General features: G+C 40.6%; 1 protein-coding gene across 1 annotated transcript in view; it reads left to right on the forward strand.

The window, feature by feature from the left end:
- The first annotated feature begins 14,739 nt into the window (after positions 1-14,739).
- The window catches only part of LUZP2 (leucine zipper protein 2), a 346,882-nt gene continuing 341,490 nt past the window's right edge, over positions 14,740-20,131 (forward strand). Inside the window, exon 1 of the mRNA XM_080983546.1 lies at positions 14,740-14,759. The gene's annotated coding sequence lies outside the window, so the exon portion shown is untranslated. The remainder of the gene's footprint in view (positions 14,760-20,131) is intronic.

Below are 20,131 nucleotides of genomic sequence, written 5' to 3' on the forward strand. Positions count from 1 at the left end.
TGAACAGCTATAGTTTGGGGAAAATATTGCACCATCTGTCTGTATCTTCAACTCCTGTTATTCTACTAATATTTGCTTCAGGAAACATTTCCCAAAAGATGGAATGAATATGCATCACACTGCAATGTCTGGTCACTTAACAAATATTAGCAATTCACACGATCAATTACATTCAGCTCAAGTATGATCTACTACTTAGATACACCAGAATCAAAAGTCACTATAAATTCCATACTGTAGCATGGAAATACTGCTGCTGTTTATTTACTTTTAGCCTAGATAAAATGAAAATACCATAGCTTTTTGGGGAAGGGGGATACTTACCTTTTTATTTTGATTTAAAATGATATTGACAGTGTTGCTGTGTATTTTAGAGATGTTTGCACAGAGCACCTTGGGATTTTGCTGTACTCTTAGATGACAGCTCTGTAGAAGTGAGATTGGAAACCATTTGTGTAGAAACAGAGTATTTGAACAGAATGCTACTGATTGGTGTATTTTGGCTTCCTTTCAAAAAGGTAATTAAGCATGGACGGTTCTTATATCTACTGAAAAGAATCGTAAATATGATTCAGTGCTCATGTATCCTAGAAAAACATGTTTGCATAATTCTGCTGATTTGTTTCCTTAGGAATTGTTTTACCTTCACCTGACTAATGAAAGAAAGAGTTGAAGAAGGTACAAAAATAGTCACATTTCCGATTCTTGACTACACTGAAGTCAAAACTTTGACTTCCTTTTTTTACTTGGGTAAGGAGAAATTAAAAGTGCCCCAACTTCATCTTATCTTTGCTTGACAGCACATTTCTTAGAAAACCTTTGAACTCTTCAATCTTTCCTAGTCATGTTTGACTATCATAGACAGTATGTTTTCTATGCAGGGACTGTTAATATACAAAATTTACAACTGTTGCATTGGGAATCACTAACCATTAATGTCACTAGCTGGCAATAAGTGATCATATATAAGAAGTACCAAACAAAGTAAAGTATTCTTTATTACTCAGCAATCTCTCTCTCTCTCTCTCTCTCTCTCTCTCTCTCTCTCTCTCTCTGTGTGTGTGTGTGTGTGTGCACATGCTCTATGTCATTTCTATGCTTTTTTTTACAGCACCTGATATACTGATGTACTAAAATGTGAAAATGGTAAGAGTGTTAAATAAATGTTAAAATAGTAAGTAGTAGTAGTGAAAGTCAGCTATTGATAATACCACAAAAGTTGTGACAAAGGAAACAGCTTCAAGCCTGGCAGAGAGATTCATTGGTATGAGGACAGGAAAAACCTCTCTGCAAAGAGGCCAGTTACACAGAGAGCTCTGTGAACTAGCAACTGGTCATGTCCAAAGCAACAGTAAATTAAAATGAGGAAGGGTGGCTGGAAACCATGGAAACTGGAGTAGCTGAGGGTGCTACTGCCAGAATTTAGCCACCACCAGCTTTCACATGCATCCCAGAGCAGAAAAGTTTCCTTTCTGATCTGTACCAAGGAGTCCTGCCTGCAACCACCAGGAGACAGAAAGGACTCCTGTCCCCTCACCTGTGCAGGCAGGGCAAGTATGCCCACTGCCAAGAGCAGCGAGTCTGCATTTATCGTCTCCTTTAAGGTAGACTCACAAGAAAAGGAACATTTCTGTCTTTTTAAAAAAGTGACTTCTATATTTCTGGTTTTCCAAAAGTTCATTGCAGCTCTTCCATCCTTCATGTCATTGCATTATTTTAGATAAAATATATATCTCCTTTCACATTTTGTGAAAACATGAAACATCAAATTGGATTACAGTCATCAAGAGTTCTATAGCAAAGTCATCCATTAAGGCAGACATAGCAGAGTGATAGCTTAATTCCAGTGCTTTAAATCTGTGGCTTTTAATGTTGCAGAATTCTTCCTGTGGCATTAATGAAAGGCTCCCACATATACTTTCTAAGAAAAACACTATACTATCAGAAAGCATGTTTAGATCACCTAAAGATGGAGACAAACTATATGTGTAATGGAAAATATTTTACTGCACAGTCAGTACAGCTGGGATAGCTCAGTTGGGAGAATGTGAGACTCTTAATATCAGGGTTGTGGGTTTGACCCCCATGTTGGGCAAAATATTCCTGCATTGCAGGGGGTTGGACTAGATGACTGAAATATACTCGGAGTCGAAAGTGGATTTCATGCTCTTTATTCAGCTCATAGTGGTGAGGAGGAATGGAAGTTCTCCCACAATATCTGCTTTATATACATTATTTACACAATGGACTGCACGTGATTGGCTAATTCCGGGATTCTCCTGTAGGCCAATCAGGTTGTGGATTCACTTCCACCTGGAGCTGGATTGGGTGGCTCCTGCGGACCAATCATACTGCTGCATTGGTCTAGGACCAATCAGACTGCTGCATTTTGGATCCTATTGTTCTAGGACCAATCAGACTGCTGCATTTTGGATCCTATTTTCTAGGACCAATCAGACTGCTGCATTTTGGATCCTATTTTCTAGGACCAATCAGACTGCTGCATTTTGGATCCTATTGTTCTAGGACCAATCAGACTGCTGCATTTTGGATCCTATTCAACTCAGTACATAACAATGACATTCATGGTCCCTTCCAACTCTACAATTCTATGAAAATGGCAAAGAGGGTCTGCTTCTCTCTATCTTTCAACCACCACATGTGCAACCTCTGGCTTGAAAATATTTCTGGTCAGCTTTCTTCTTGGTTCTGATTATCTTTTAAAGTGCCTCCATGGAGATGTCTGTAGATTTCTGAACCACCACAACTGTAACAACAGTATACTGATGAGGACAAGAAATTTACAATAAAGCAAGGCAACATATGATACAATTACAAAGTGTACATTTCTGCAGGGCTTTGGGCACAAAAAATATAACCACATTACAGAATGCTCTAAGGAGCTGACAACAGACAGCCTTCTGGATAAAGTCTGGTTTCAAGACCTTCCTTAGATGATAACACCTCAGGTGTGCTTCAGGGCCCTGATTGCAGTTTTCACAATCAGGACTTCAGGAATGCTCCTCTCTTTAAAGAAGGATAATACCACTGGCAAGGGTCCAGAATTACAGGCAGGTGACTGCTGAAAGGACCATCCAACCAGCACTTTGCACAACCCCATTCTGTGAACGGGAGGAGGGGAGGGAGAAGGGGCACTGATTTGTGACTGACACACGGCAAAGTTAGAGAACTTACAGCCTTCCTGAACTACAACTGCTAACATCCCTGACCATTGATCATGCTGGTTTGGGCTGATAGGTGTTGGGAGTCCACAAATTCCCAACCTTTAATAGATACAGTTTTATCAACAGTATGCAAACCCAGTTTCTGCTCAAACTAGGGGTAGGGGATAGGTTCTGCCTGAGGCCAGTCTAGGGAAGAATAATAGAATTGCAGAGTTGGAAGGGACCCTGAGGATTATCTAATTCAAGTCCCTGCAATGCAGGAACTCACAGAACAGGTGAAGGAGAGGAGGGATGGTTGTCCCATCTGGCAAGCAGAAATACTTGTGTTGACTGAGCAGAGCCAGGATGGTGTAGTGGTTAGAGTTTCAGACTAGGACCTGGGAGACCAGAGTTCAAATCCCCCACTCAGCCATGAAGCTCACTGGGTGACCTTGGGCCAGTCACTGCCTGTCTGCCATGGAAGGAGATGTTTCAATAGAAGGCTGGGACACCTTTATAAGCGTCAACATTCTATAAAAATGTCATCTGTTTGGCTAACATTTTGAAAATTGGCATACATGATCTAGCAGATGAAATCTACAAATCTGCCAAATTTCAAATTGATACAATAAAAACTGTCGCAGGTACATATAGTTACATCATGCTGTAAAGTGACACATTTACCCATTTTATTCCAAATTTTGAAGAGATATGTCACATATGTTTATTTTAAAAAATTGTGAAAACTACTGATGCAAATTATTCTGGTTTATCAAGGAAGGAAATCCTTCACTGGTTTGCTAAAGATCAATGAGTATTAAGGTTTTCCCACCCCATTAAAACCCAAGGCAGTGAATACTGGCATATAAGACTGTTAATTATTAAAGCAAAAATTCTGCCTGTACTCCAATATAGTGGTACCTCAGGTTACAAACTTAATTCGTTCTGGAGGTCCGTTCTTAACCCGAAACCGTTCTTAACCTGAGGTGTGCTTTTGCTAATGGGGCCTCCCGCTGCCGCCCTGCCACAGGCACGTGATTTCCATTCTCATCCTGGGGCAAAGTTCTCAACCCGAGGTACTACTTCCGGGTTAGCGGAGTTTGTAACCCAAAGTGTTTGTAAACTGAAGCATTTGTAACCCGAGGTTCCACTGTAATTGCAACGGGAAGAAAATAGTGGATGCTTGTTCAATGCCTATTCCTTTAGTTATGAATATGGCACTGTGATGCACTGGTGAGTTGAAGTTATTAGAAATACCATTCAATATTTGTATCTGAATGCTATTTTACTCTATGGTGAAATGTGTCTTTTCTTTCAAAACTCATATTTAAGAATACAGCCCTATGCACATTTTCCTGGGAGTAAAAACCAGGAATAGACATTCAGGGGATTGTAGCATAAATGTGATTTCCTCTCAAAAGTCCAATGCACATTGTGATACATTTTAACTGCTGGGAAATGCGTTGCAATATTTCAGAAAGTACAAAATTTGGTGAATCAATACATTCTGCCTGCACATTCGTTCAAGAGATGCAGCTGAGTTGTACAGAAATCCACAAAGAACAAATCCTTTTGGTGTTCCTATGTGCAATGTGGGGGCACTAGACATTTGGTTCCCAAAATATTCACTAGTGCGGTTGGGGAACATGGATACTGTTTGTTACATGCTGGCTCTTCCTGACTTTTCAATTAAATTCCATTTTGCAAGTAGTCATGTGTGAAGCAGCCCTGAAAGACATATTTTGACCCTAAACAGACTCCAAGTATCTGAAGGAGTACCACCCTCACATAGATATGCCTGGGGGTTAAGATTTGAATGAGAGACCCTGTTAAAGGTCTCTGTGCCCTGTGAATTTCTGGTGTGGTGGCTCATAAGACAGCCTTCTCTGTGGCGGCCCTCAAGTTATGGAATGCCTTCTCCTCTGAGGTGCATCTGGACCCAACATTGAAATCTTTTTGGAGGTGTGTATTTGACAAGGTGAACTCGTTGGCTTAGAGGTGAAAGATGAGAAAGTTATAATAGCCTTGCCTTTGTAAGTGGTTCTGTGTTTTGAGTGTGACTTCAAAATACAGTTTTATCTATTATTTTAGCTGCTGGTTTCATGTGTGAGTTGTTTTAATCGCTACAGTGATTGAGGTATATCCCCCATGGTCAAGGGTGAGTTGTAAATGTTTATAATAAATACATAAATATGATGAATGCATAATATGTAATATAGTAAAATACATGCATAAATATGGTTATTCAGTCCAGTGTATTGTCAATGCAGCATATGGGTGCACAAGACTGGCCTCAAGGGAGTATATACAGAGAAACAAATTGCTTGCCAAAATTGCCCTTCAGAAGTTGGCGATAGATTTTTTTTTACTTGTTTCTTGGCATCCAGTACAGAAGACTTTTACAACCACTTACTGCAGCCAGCCTTTATAAAAAAAAAAACCCCTAAAGGACTTCTCCCTCCTGGGACATTCCAACAGTCAAGGATTTTTTGTTGTTTGTTTCCCATTCTCATCCTAGATCGGATAGATTAGCTAGGTTATGATGGATCAGTGTAATAAGAACTATAAGCCAATCGATACTGTAGATACTGCAAGATGAAAATAACAATAAAGCTATAATTGAGAGAAGTGAAAATATACCAGGGACTTGCCATGGAATGAAAAAAGAAGAAAGGAATAATGCCTTGGGTTTGTATCAGAGACATAGACATGGATTTGAAAACCTGCCCTGTGTACAGACACCTGCAGAAACTATGATGGACGAGTCAATTAAAAAGAGGTTGGCAATTGTTTAGATTTGCTGTCAAAACCTACCAATAAAAGAGGAATTCAGGTTGAGCATTGCGGTTCCAGGAATCCAGATTAAATACTATGGTTCCAGAGATTCGTGTTTTTGCTCCAAAGATTCTGGCAGCCATACAAAAACCAACCTGCTTTCAGCTGATCCCACATAACTTCACTTCATTGTTGTCACACATCAGTGAGCACTCTGTATATTTTAAACACCTGCATTTTAATGATATTTTACCGTTCTTTCCCACCCAGCCACACACTGTAATTCACCAAATCCCACTATGAAAAGTTAGACTAAAGGAAAATGCACGGGCACAGAAATCACTAATGATCAATAGAATCATAGACTTTTGGAGCTGGAAGGGACTTTGCGGTTCCGATAGCCCCATCTCTTGTTTGATGTTGGAATATTTCAGCTACAGCATCCCTGGCAGATAAATATCCAGTTTCAGATGAAAGATCTCTAGTTTAAGGAAAGAGAACCCATCAACTCCTAAGGTTCCTTTTCCCATCGTTGAGAAGTTTCTCCAAATATTTAGCCAACATCTGCTTCTTTGCAATTTTTATCCTTCTGTCTGGAGCAACAGAGAACAAGTCTGCTGAGTTTTCTATTCTGCAGGCCCTCAGCTATAAATCCTATGATGCAGTGCATCTCAAATTGGAAACATCTGGAGCCTTGAAGTAAAGTAAGCATTTATTACAGCAGAAAGAATGGAATCACAACTAGAACTAGACAAAATCAGCATTGGAACACAAATTTTACATCGAGATATAACTGAGAATGGTATTCCTTGAGTGAGTTTGTACATAGTTTCTTTCAGGGTTCTATTTTATATTAAAATGTGATCCAAACATAAAACCATTTTATACAGTCATATTTGAAATATTTTCCCCAAAAGGTCTGAGACCAGTAGGTCTAGAAGGTATGTGCTTTTTTCTTGGGGAAGCACTTGCAAAGGTTTTCTAAATCAGGCAGAACTTTCTTGTAGTCCTGCGCTTTAAAACACACAAAAAGGTTACAGAATCTACTCATAGAACCTGCATTAAGTATATGGTGGTCTTGAGATGACAAGTACTTAATTTACACACAGGAGCAAATACAATCAAGTAAATGTGAGAGCTCATTTACAGTACACAATCATTTTTTGCCTTCTTGCCTCTTCTCACTCTTCATCAGAAAAAAAAAATGTTGCAGGATTAACACATGCTGCCAATTATTTCCAGGCAATTAATTATGGTTCCAAAAACCCACCCTGAATTTTAGGGGGCAAATTAACTGATACTGAAAAGGTTAGTATGAATTTAGCTTTGCCACTCACAATTGATTGGTGGTTTTGGAGAGGCTTGAAGATACCTGCTTCTTAGGCTGCAATCCTATATGTACACTTACTTAGAAGTAAACCCTAGTGCTCTCAGTGGGACTTATTTCTGAGTATACATGCATAGGATTGTGCTGTCAGTCATTCCAGAATACACATAAGGGAATTCCATCACTATATCCAGTAAGCTACTTTGGCGTTTCAGCTGCTTATTACCAAGTCTTGCAGAATAATCAATAACAAGACATATTGTTAAATAAAGCCAGATATAACACGTTGAATAAAAGAAAAGCACTAAGAAAACTTTAGTCATAGTTTGTATTGTGGGAAGGATATTGTTTTAGGAGAGATTTAAATCTAGGACTAAAATAATTTTTGTATTAATTTATTGTAATAATTTATGTATGTCTAGTCATCTGAATTTTATGTTGAGAAGACAAGCAGGCATTTCTGCTCCCTTGTGTTTCCTTTTACTATGGAAGGCAAAGATATATTGTAAGAAATCAGACTGCAAGCTATAAAAGTGTTATGTAACACAATGCAACTTTAAATTCTGTAATGGAATTGCATCTTGCAATACAAAATGATGTCTAGCTGTCTATATCAATATGAAAAAACCAAGCATAATTTTGAAGTTGGTTTCGTGAAAGCAATCTCTTTAGAAAAGAGATGAGGAACACACCAAAAATTCAAGGGTGTGTGTACTCTTTCATTCAAGATCATAATGGAGTTTGTGCGAAAATATCACTATTATAGTCATATAAGTTCTCCATATTAATGGTAGCATTCATATCAACTTTAGAGTCTTTTCCCATGTTCATTCATAGCCAATGCCAGGATGGAGTCATTTGGTGCACCACCCCACCAGGAACACTGGATTGCCTACAGGGCAACATTTCCAGAAAACAGGCTTTTAGATTCCTGACATAATAGCTTCTATTTAAACAATAAGTGCTGGTTTCTGAATAGGAAACATTCTGTTAAAAGTAATCAGCGGTGGCTCAGCTAATCTGCTTTGTTTTCCCTTAGTTCTCCCCTAGTTCAGGATGGATTTATTCATAACAAAACAAAACAAAACCTGCTCGATGAGTCTATTTGCATCCTGGACTACACATTGTTTGATTTACAATTTCCTTAATTTTTTGGTATAATGCACACTCCACATTGTGCACTCATAGGTTTCTGAAGCTTTCCATTTCTTCAGCTCATTCATGTGCCCTTACCACGATGCCAATGTCCATGTATTCACTGATAAAACAAGAGCACACATTTTCCTGCATAAATCAGTAAGACATCACACCCAAGGAATCTTGATGGAAGCCCTGTACTGTGCCAAATAAGCACGGGATGCCTTTGCTCAGCGGCGCTTTGGCCCATAAATTGCAGCAAAATACTGGGCAAAGTTTTGTCCAGCATCTTCTCTGTGTGATGGGCTCATGGGGAAAAGCTGTCCCAAGAGCCCTTGCTGAAGAGAGGAGGGGAAGCCTATATAAGGCTGCTGCCCCTGGAGTTCACAGCCATTTTGCTTTGAGAGCTCCTGCCCACCCACCCTTGGGTTAGAGCCTTCACTGAGCAATTTTGGGTTGCTGGTTGACAGGACTAGAAAGGAATTTTTCTCTCTCAACCTGGTTGGCACTTGGTTGGCTGTGAGCCCTTATTTCACCCTGTATAGATGCATTTCTATGTTGGGTACCAGTTTTGTCCCCCAGCACATAGTAGTTGGTAGTGTAGTAACAAAGGCCAATGTGGCTAGGCAGTGCCTTTGGTCTGGCACATGAGACCAGCACAACCTCAAATACTATGAGTTTACATCTGCCCAGTCATGATACCACATTCTGATCACTCACTGGATGATGAAATCACCCCTAGGCTCTTCATAAACATTCATGAAGCCTCTTAAATCCCACAGAAAACCCGAATTTTGTTTTACATCTTTTATGTATGTGTACACACTCTAATAGAGACAGAAATATTCTCTCTCGCAGACCAAAGCAAAACTCCCACCGAGTTCAATGCTATCAAGATGTAACTTACTGTATACTAATGTAGGCTCCCAAGAACAAGTAAATATACTAATAAAATATTTAACACACTATTGAAGCACTCTCCGTCCTCATTTAATCTAGTTAAAAGTTTCAATGTTCAACATGTTTTGAGCTTAAGTTCTGGGACAAGACGGTAGATCAAGCAAGGCTTTCTGCAGTGTTCCTCCATTAGTCTATCTGCACTTGTTTGGCGACTGAGGGGCCAATTGCCCCTTTTCAGGAGGCTAGGAAGGTCATTATTTGTTACAGATCATTGTATTAGAGGTTCAGAAGGTAAGAATTTCTCAGGGAAACCTAAAGGAGAGAGCTGTGAAGTGAAAATGAGTGGCACAGAAAGAGCTAAATATTTATTATCCTTATACTCGTAATTGTTTCATCTAGTATCTCCTCCTTGGTGGAGCTGTCCACAATTAAGAAAACATATTTTAAAATGTTTTATATACAGATTTTTCTTGTACCCAGCAGTTACTGCATATATTTATAGATTTCAAAATAGGGTTATGGCAATCATTCTTCCACAAACTGAGGAATTTTGCTAATGGGCTTCATTTGAAATTTAGCATCATTTTTGTCAAAATAAACAGCTTTTCATTCACATCAAATTTTGCTTTTGCTAATTTTGATGTGTTGATTCTCCCCATCCTCAGCCAAGTGCTTTCAAGCCCTATAATTTAATCTTGAACTTTATGAGTTGATACAGGCACCTCATTCTCCAAACGTTAAGACATTTCAGGGGTGCCAGCACTTATTTTGTGTTTGGTTTTCATGGAAGGAATATCAATGAAGACTGTGGTGTTTTTGTGATATATGATTTTATTTACATGTGTATACAGGCTGAGTGTAATGTTACAAGTGTGTACGTGGATTCCCATGTGTGCAACCAATACTCATGTATGTTGATACACACACTGCTGAGAGATTTAGGATCTTTTGCTGCAGTTATAACACACACTTGTCTATGGATATGTGTTTTACCCTCAACTCCATGCCCACTAGTATAAGACAGGAGAGCTCGCATTATAAACTCTCCAACAGATCTTGGTCCCTCATTTAATTTCTGGGTGAGTTCCCAAAGTCATAGCTTTGGTTTCTGTTCAAATCAAACCTCTGTTTCTTCCTAACTGCAAATGAACCTAGATAAAGACTAGCCCCTGTCTTCCTGTTCTCCTACCTCCCCATCATGTGTCTTCCATTCAGTGAAGGGGAAGGGGGAAAGCCTGCCCTGTCCTTCTGGAAGCATCATTACCTGGTTGTTTCTATAGCAATATACCAGTATTTTGCTAACTCTTTAGACATGTACAAAGGATGCTTAAGAGGCTGGGCTAGGGCCATGAACTTAGCAAAAAGACTAGTTTGACCACCAGGCAGTTCCTTATACAGTAGTACCTCGGTTTAAGAACAACCCTGTTTATGAACTATTCGGTTTCAGAACTCCGCAAAACCGGAAGTAGTGTCCTGGTTTGCGAACTTTACCTCGGTCTACAAACGGAAGCCAAATAGAGGAAGGGCACCGGTGGCGGGAGGCCTCATTAGGGAAAGCATGCCTCGGTTTAAGAACGGTTTCAGTTTAAGAACGGACTTCTGGAACGGATTAAGTTCGTAAACCGAGGTACCACTGTACTACAGACTCACATCTTACATAAATAAAATCACAGGCTTGGAGGAAACACAAATATATCATTCAAACAACTCCACAATTCTATAACAGTGCAGGCAATATTTTTGAAACCTAGGTTTTCTAAAGGTTTTTATTCTAAACCTACCAGCTGGTTGCCAAGAGGTACAGCAATCCATTAATTTCATGATATGAAAACACATTTGTATTTTGAATTTTCATTTCTACTTTTCTCCTGAGCCCCAAAGCTCCAGTGACTCTTATTCAAAATATATTGAATAGGTGCTTCACACATGCATTTTTCAGAGAGATGGGCCTAATATCCTCTGTAGCAGCATTAGATGTTGTAGAATTTGACCACAATGTGTCTCTTGATAGACCATCGCAAACAACCAAGTTATTAAAAAGTTACATATCTATATAAAAATTCTAACGGATCAATAATTTTTACACAAGGAAAATAAACACCTTCAGCAAAAGATATTTTAATACTTCGTCTTGCTTTGATAGTTTTAAACCACCACACACTTTAAATTTAAAAGAAACTCTGATTGTGAATGCCTTGGGGTGAAATACCCCTAGCAATGCTTCTATGCAAGCCTTTATTTAAACAAATGGGATATGTGCAAGTTTCACACGAGCTTGATGGCAGCTCTCTTTCCTATTCCACAATATACACCAGCAGGCTTAGTTTGGTCAGAATCAAGTATACCAGACATTCCCAACCTTTGGCCCTCCAGATGTTTTGGCCTACAACTCCCATAATCCCTAGCTAAAAGGACCAGTGGTCAGGGATGATGGGAATTGTAGTCCAAAACAACTGGAGGGCCAAAGGTTTGGGATGCCTGAAGTAGACACTTCCAGATTTAACACTGAATACATTATTTCTGGTAAATGAGCTACCATAGCTGCTAGAGGGTCGTGAAAATTTGTGTCCTGGGCATTTTAGACTTGTCTATCCAGATACTATCTGAAACTAAAGCGGGAACATTGGTTGCTAGATATGAAATATATTGGCATTATTTTCAGTTCTCCTCTGCCACTATTACTCATACAGTGGTACCTCGGGTTACATACGCTTCAGGTTACAGACTCCACTAACCCAGAAATATTACCTCGGGTTAAGAACTTTGCTTCAGGATGAGAGCAGCAGGAGGCCCCATTAGCTAAAGTGGTGCTTCAGGTTGAGAACAGTTTCAGGTTAAGAACAGACCTCCAGAATGAATTAAGTTCTTAACCCGAGGTACCACTGTACTCAGTTTCTGGATTCTAGGCAGTTCTTTCCCTTTCTGCCCATTTCCTTAAAAAAAAATGGTTCATGAGTACCTTGGGTCATATGCACCATGCCCCCACCCTCCAGGACACAGTTGGCAATAGTGCAGACACATGGAGACAGAAAAATCTTCTTGCATTAGCACCAGTCCTTATATTAGCACAAAACTGTTAGGATATTTCCATTCCACCTTAAAAGGGAGCAGGCTTTGTGAGTCACAGAGTCTGCGCATTTCCTGTTCACAGGAAGTTTATGTTTTCTATTGCTTTCGTTTCTCTCTGTGTGTCTGGAGACACTGAAGCAGGCAGTCATGTTTTTCTTTGTTCTGATCAACGCTGAATAAAACTTGTAAATAATGCTCTCCTGCGTGCAACTTCTGCTGTGAATTATCTGCTGATAGAGTGTGCATGAGCTCTGGAATGTGGCAAGCTATTTCTGGAAACTCGTGTCGCTAATTGCTGATACTGTATCTACGGGAGATCGATGGATCGTCCGGCAGCCGGCTTGGAGGCCATGATGGACTTTGTCTCCCTGGCAGTATCCCAACAAAAACTGCCATGAATTTTGCTCATTATGTTGAAAATGGCACCTGATAGTAGACCGGAAAACCTATTAAGCACCTAACAGACCACAGTAGATGGCTGGTGTGCTGCTAATGGTCCCAGTGATTCTGAGGCAGGGTTGTTGGTATCCTGTTGTCTCAGGAGACAATGGAGGAGTATGCCTTTGGGGGTGTTGTCAAACTGTTGGGAAGTTACAGTGCCTGTTGTGGCTGTACAGGCCAATATGAGAGAGACATGTTTTCTTACAGATGAGATAGATGAAGGCACCTGGTGGTGGTGCTTGCAGATGCACCATGACGTTTCTTCTCTCTGGTCTCCTCCCAGTGGTCATTCCTCCTCTGGTCACTGCTGCGGATGCTCAACCTGACTGTCTCCAGGCACTGTGGTTGCCTGCAAGGGATTCCCACATGGCAGGGTTAATGCTGCCAGTCTTCATGTCACATTTGCAGACATCTTTGTAACACAGAGTTGGTCTGCCAACAGGCCTGGTGCCTGGAGCCAGCTCCCTGTAGACCACAGCCTTGGGGATCCTGCCATATTCCATTCTGTGGACATGATCAAGCCAGCGTAGACATCGCTGAGGCAGGAGTGCAAACATGCTGGGAATGTGAATTCTGAGGTGGGAAGGTATACATCAAAGTTTGCTTGTATTGTTCTTCAGCTTCTGTTGCAGCTATGTGAATCTCCTTTGGAAAGTTTTGTTTTCTCTATTTGACAAATAAAGCCATATAGTTTTGAACATTTCCCTCTTTTGTTTTGTTTTCCCTTTTGCCTGAAATGTCAGAGGTTGATGTAGAAAATGTCTTGAGCACCCATGGAGTTGGGAAATAACAAGGAGGAAATTAAATACGACAATCTGATAATTTATTTTAAAAATTGCAACGCAGCAACAAACCTATTGTAATTCACAGCACCATGAAAACACCTTATGTAACTGACAGCCCTGTAAATGCTCTAGCCATGAGACTGCAGAAACAACAAAACTGCAAATTCATTTTTCTTTCAACCGGGAAAGAGAATGGGAAGGGAATGAATGAAGACAAAAATGCTGGGTGACAATGCCATATTAAAAATGTTGTTAATCATTTTGCCATTTAAGAATCCATGAGACTTTGTAGCTTCAGTCAAGGTTATGACGTACCTTGCACGATAATTTCTCATGTATTAAGTGTGATACAAACATGTGATATATAAACAGTTTAATGTGAGTAGCAATGTCTGCATTGTCCCAACCCTCTTAATTTGCATTATTATTTTACACTTATTTTATTGCTTCTGAATAAGCCACAGAGTAACCAAAGTGTGAATTTAGATATGCAGCATATTCCTTAGATCTTTCTAACCAATCAGCTATTATTTCCAATTCATTCCTTCGGTGTTGGAAACAGTAGACCTCTGAATGCTGCTGGCTAGGAATTACAAATGGGGAGGGTGCTGTAGTGCTCAGGTCTTGCTTTCAGGCTTCCCACAGGCACTGTGAGAGCAGGAAGCTGGAGGAACGCTGCAGGACCTGGGCATGTTTAGCTTGAAAAAGAAGAAACTGAGAGGAGATGTGATAGCCATCTTAAAATATCTCAAGGGCTGTCACATGGAAGATCGAGCAAGCTTGTTTTCTCCTGCTCTGGAGGGTAGAACTTGAACCAATGGATTCAAGTTACAAGGAAGGATACTAAACATCAGGAAGAACTTTCTGTCAGTAAGAGCTGTTCAACCGTAGAACAGGCTGCCTCAGAGATTGTGGACTCTCCTTGTGTGCTTTTCAAGCTGGGTTTTTATCCAAGCTAGAGAATAGTTCCTTCCAGCCTCCCGTACTCCTCTCTACTGCTACAGTTACAGCACCAGCAGTGGGGGAAGGAGAGAAGTATTGGTCCAGCCACTCTTTCGGTCTCCATCCCTCCTCTGTTTCTCTCTGTTTTGCTATGGCAGCTTATGAAGAGAGTCCTGGGAAATGTAAATTTATCATGGTATGACATAAAAATGAATAAAGGTAAGTTGATGAAGATTGTGACTATTGTCAATACATTTATTACCCCCTCTTCAACAGCGGATGAATGAAGAACCTTTGGAAGAATAACAGGAAGATGTAAGTTTATCTTTGAAAATATTTTTATGAGACAAATGATACATGTCAGCCTTTTTGCATCCCTATGAAGTTAAGTTGATTTCATTATCTTAGCACAGCTGTGCACCCCTGAATTCTCTCTCTCTTCTGCTTCTGGTAAACCCATCAAAAAGCTTATTTATCCATGCCCATTTCTTCAAGACTGACAATAAACACAAACAAGACCAATATGATATAGTAAAGTATATTTGAGTACTTCATATTGACAGTGCTTTCACCATGCTGCATGAGACTTGGCTTCAGAGGTGAGTAGATCACATTCCTATGCAACATATTGTTATTTGCATCAATCTGCTATTGAGGAAGCCATTTGGAGATCATTCTGTAGTTGCTGAGCAGCTGCAACCTCTATAGTCCATGTTTTTCTGAGCCCAATAAAATGGTTGAGCTGGGATTAAAACACAGAGGCTGAAAAAAGAAGCAGCGGAATTGTTTTCAGAGATGGTTAGTGAGAGGCCTAGAAAACTTCTCTCATTGAAGCTAAAATTCGGCCCAGCACTGAGGACAAAGCACCTTGTTTACTCAAGGATTTGCACAGTACTTTTATTTCCTCTCTCAGTATCTATGCCTTTGATAATGAATCATGAATTTAAATCTGCGGAAGCTTGTACCTGAGCAGCCACTGTTCTTGTTACATTAGAATACTGGGATTTTAATTTTTCTTTCACCCACACTCTCCTTAGATGCCACTTAGCGAGGTAACATATCAATGGCTGTAAATTTCCCCAGGGCTTTTGCTGAAAAGGGACTTCAACCTGGACATATGGAAATATTTGTTTCTTTTGAAAGATTTATAGACTGCTTTCCCCAAAAGTTCAAGACATCCAACAACGAAAAAAAGAACACAAAAGAGAGTCTCTCTACTAAACAATTGCCACTATCACACACATATTTGGGATTAAAACAGAAAGATTTCTAGTAAGAAGTGGGAAGATTGAGGGAGTCAAACATGGTGCAAGTTATGCATGCTAACATATATGAGTATTATTATTATTTTTTATTATTATTATATAAAGTCTAAGTTTCCAGTTATTTGTTTATGAAAATACTTGCATTGTGCAATTTTATTTAAAAAAAATCAAAGCAGCATACAACAAAAACATCACACAGACATATTAAATCACAGATCACTGGCTAACTGTAAAATCTCTGTCCCAGCCCTTGTAATTCTCTACATAAGCCAGTTCTTGGCATATAAATGTTTGCTGCAAATGTTAAAAAAATAACATAAGATGTCTGCTGAATCTCTGTTGTGAGAGGATTCTTCAAGACCAGATACTGAAGGCTCAGTTTCATGTTGACACCAGACATGTCTTGCCAGGGCTGCATTCTGACGTGGGGTTTTTTGAACTGGTTTTACTGGTTATAATGCTAGTGCTTCTGTTCTGATTTCTAATAATCCTTTTACACTATAGTACCTGTTGCATTAGAAGGGACGTGGGTGGCGATGTGGTGTAAACCACTGAGCCTTGGGCTTGCTGATTAGGTCAGTGGTTTGAATACCCGTGAGGGGGTGAGCTCCCGTTGTTCAGTCCCAGCTCCTGCCAACCTAGCAGTTCGAAAGCACGTCAAAGTTCAAGTAGATAAATAGGTACCACTCCGGCGGGAAGGTAAATGACGTTTCCGTGCGCTGCTCTGGTTTCGCCAGAAGTGGCTTAGTCGTGCTGGCCACATGACCTGAAAAAACTGTGTGCGGACAAAATGTCAGCTCCCTCAGCTAGTAAAGTGAGATGAGCGCTGCAACCCCAGAGTCATTTGTGACTGGACTTAACTGTCAGGGGTCCTTTCCCTTTTTACCTGTTGCATTAGGGAACTGTGGCTTTTCAGTCTCTGTACTTTTGCGCAGTGCTGTACTTTAAATGGCTGGAAAGAACTGCATGCCAGGATATCTCCCCAAATTTCATCACATAGTTACATCACAAAATTCACTTTCATTTTCTGAATAAACAGGGTCACAAATGGATTTTTCCTGAAAACAATTAATACATCTGTCAACACTAAACTTCCACTGGATTCCACCAGATTCCCAGAAACAGCCTCTACATCATGTTACAGATCACATAAAACACAAAAATGAAGAGGCAAGAAAATGTTGGGAAGATGGAATCCCTTCTGAATGCATCCCAAGTCAGAAAACAACAAAAGGCAGATGGTCTCAGTGACTGAGCTGGGATATAAGGATTCAGGTGGCTCCAAAGGTATGCTGGACCCAAGTTGTTCAAGGGATTTGTAACTGAATAGCAGAGCCACGAACCTGGCTTTGTAGCAGATGGACAACCTGTGCAAATGTTTTAACAATGGTGTCACATGCTGTCAGCTATCTGCCCCCATCAGTAGTGTAGCCACCGTGTTCTGCACTAGCTGGAAATTCCAGACCAGGCCCAAAGGTCTACCTAGAGGAAATCAAGGCAGATCACAAAGAGTGCACTGCAACAATCCAGTACTGAAACCATAATGAAAGTGATTTAGTCCTACAATATTTTATTTAAGAAAAAAATCAAGAACTGATTTTCCTTTACAAAGGACTCATTTCCTAGCACATTAAAGCGTTCGGTACAATTTTCCCTCTCTGAATTATATGACATTGCTTCTAGAGGGAATCGTGAAGCCAAGAAAAATATTGCCAAAAAGAAAGAAAGAAAAGAAAACCCACTGAAATTTTCAAATTCAATTAGCACTTCCATTTGGCTAAACCTCTGTGTGTGTTGAGAGGAAAAGCTTGCTGACAAAATATTCCCTGTGAATGATTCACTCAGACTTCAAAATAGGATGTCTTCAAGATGCTATTACTGTACCTTTTGTGTTGGGCAGAACAAGGCAAACTGTTTGCTGCTGCTGCTGCTGCCACCACCAAGAGTGGCAGAACTACCACTGCATCTCAGACCAGCCAGCCACCCATAGCTGAAGCAGGGGAGGCTTATCTTAGGGGCAAAGTGGGGCATAGCCCTTCCTTCAACCTCCAAAGCCATGGTCCAGTCTTGGTCCTGTCACCCATGATAATATCAATACAGTTCTAGTGACTGAGTGGCTTCTGTCCATCTTCCCTGCTTAGAAAGTAATAAAAACCACTAGCAGTAGATCCCTCCTCTGCTCCAATAAGAGGAAACAGGTTTGCTTGTTTGCTTGTTGTTGGTTTTGGTTTTTTTTTAATAAAAAAAGCATGGACAGATCTAGGGAAGGAAGTATGATTTCTGTCCCATTCTCCCTGCTCTTCTCTCTGAGGAGCCATGCCTGGAGGCAGAAAACTTAAGCTCTAAGCTCTTTCGGGGTCTAGTGGGGCAGATCTTGAATAGCCCCAAGCTGTTTCCTCTTTTGTGAGTGCAGGTTCATTGATTGCCTCCCCTCCCTCCCTCTGCCACTCATGGTGTGTGCATGCATGAGAGATGTGCCCAGGCACCTTTCTTTGAAGTGAGGTGGGAAAGCCCAGCTTTCCTTCTCCTAACTGAAGGAGAAACAAAACTCATGTGTTTGTATAGCTGGGAAGGTCACAATGTCCCCGTATGTCCCCGTTCAGGAATTTTGTGTTGCCTTTCTTCATGTCAAATTTGTGCCCATTTCTTCTCTTGCACAGAGACTGTCCAGCATCAGTTTGTTTTATGTGTATGCATGTACACTTGCACATTTTAAAGTGCCCACCCTAAAAGCAAATTTCAAAGATGGAACACAGCAGGAGATTTCTTAGATACCACTATGGCCACCTGTTCACTTTTCCTAGGTTTCTCCCAGCCTCCCCAATTCCTGGGGGAAATTGGGACATCTACACCTCTCAACAGTTAATGCTGTCATCTCTCAACAGTTCTCTATCTGGTTACCTATGTGTAGGCAGGAAAGAGAAAAATGTGGGTGCAGTGGTGCCACATGTAAATTGTGCATGAAGAAGAGCATCTGTTTCTGAGTGTTGCTATCTCAGTCTCCTCAGCTCAAGAGAGCTACTTCCATCCCTAGCCCACACCAGCAGCATTCTTGCTGGCTTTTCTCCATTTGCTGCTAAAGGAGAATTAAAAAAAAAAAAGTCACTATCGGCTCCTACTCTGCCCTAGAAGTCTGTCTTTATTTTCGTTAGAGAAGAAGGAAGAGGGATGGGTGGAAAACCTGGAGAGTTCTCTCTCATTTCAGAACAGGGAGGGATGGTGTTCTCTGGGACACCCATCTCCACTATTTTTAGAGCAATATCATGCCACTTTAAACAGTCATGGCCACTGGCGGAGGAAGAGGAGTGGGGGGGAGCACACTGGCCCCACAGCACGATCCCAGCAGAGTGCCATCAGGGCTGCCCCCAGGACGCACACCAGCTACGCCCCCGCCTGCTCTCCGCCCCCCAGTGCTGGAGCATGAAGCTCCGCCACTGGTCATGGCTTCCCTCAAAGAATCATAGGAACTGCAATTTGTTAAGGGTGCTGTTAAGAGAGTCCCATTCCCCTCACGGATTTACAATTATTCCAGTGGTTTAGCAGTCAATCACTCTTCTCAACAAACCCTTGGAACTGCAGGTCTCTGAGGGGAAGAGAAGTCTCCAAATAATTCTTAGGATCAAACGTCAGATTCCAGGTTTTTTTGAGGGTATGATATTGCCTTAAATGTATAGTGCAGATGGGACATAAATTAATATTGAGAACAAACTCCCCAACTGAGTTCCTGGGTAAGGGTAAGGGTAAGGAATGGATGGTTTATAGGAGAGGATGGAAAGGAAGTGGAAAAAACTACTAGAAAGAGAGTAGGGGATAAGTCTAATAATGTATTTTTAAGGGGTTAGGCTTTTATTTTCTGCTTATGCAGTATGCTTGCAATGACAGGTGTCGTTGGGCAGCCTTTGTTTTTTTTTCTAAAGAGAAGTTCCAGGAGCCAAACTTGGGTGGCTGTCCTGCTCCATACAACATGCATCTTCAAAACAGTAAGTGGATATTTAGCAATAAGGGATGTGCATTCTACATAGGTTAGTGGCACAGTTTTATTTATATATTCCAGGGCTCAACCCTGGTATACAAAAACTGATTCTGTGGTTGAGTCATAGCATACATGAAACATGGAGATTTTTCTACTTATAACCACTGACAGCAAGTTGAAGTAAAAAAAAGAAGAGCAGACTGTGTAACTAGGCCTCAAGTAGGAAAGCAATTCAAAGAGAGAGAACTAACTTGAGAAACTAAATGGCATAAAAACCAGAAATGAATACATTTTGTTCTGCTTAATATTGTTCTTGCATAATATGCGATTTCTAGGTCAAATGACGATCTTGT

The sequence above is a fragment of the Podarcis pityusensis genome (assembly GCF_964106645.2).
Source record: "Podarcis pityusensis genome assembly, chromosome: 1".
NCBI classification, from domain to species: Eukaryota; Metazoa; Chordata; class Lepidosauria; order Squamata; family Lacertidae; genus Podarcis; species Podarcis pityusensis.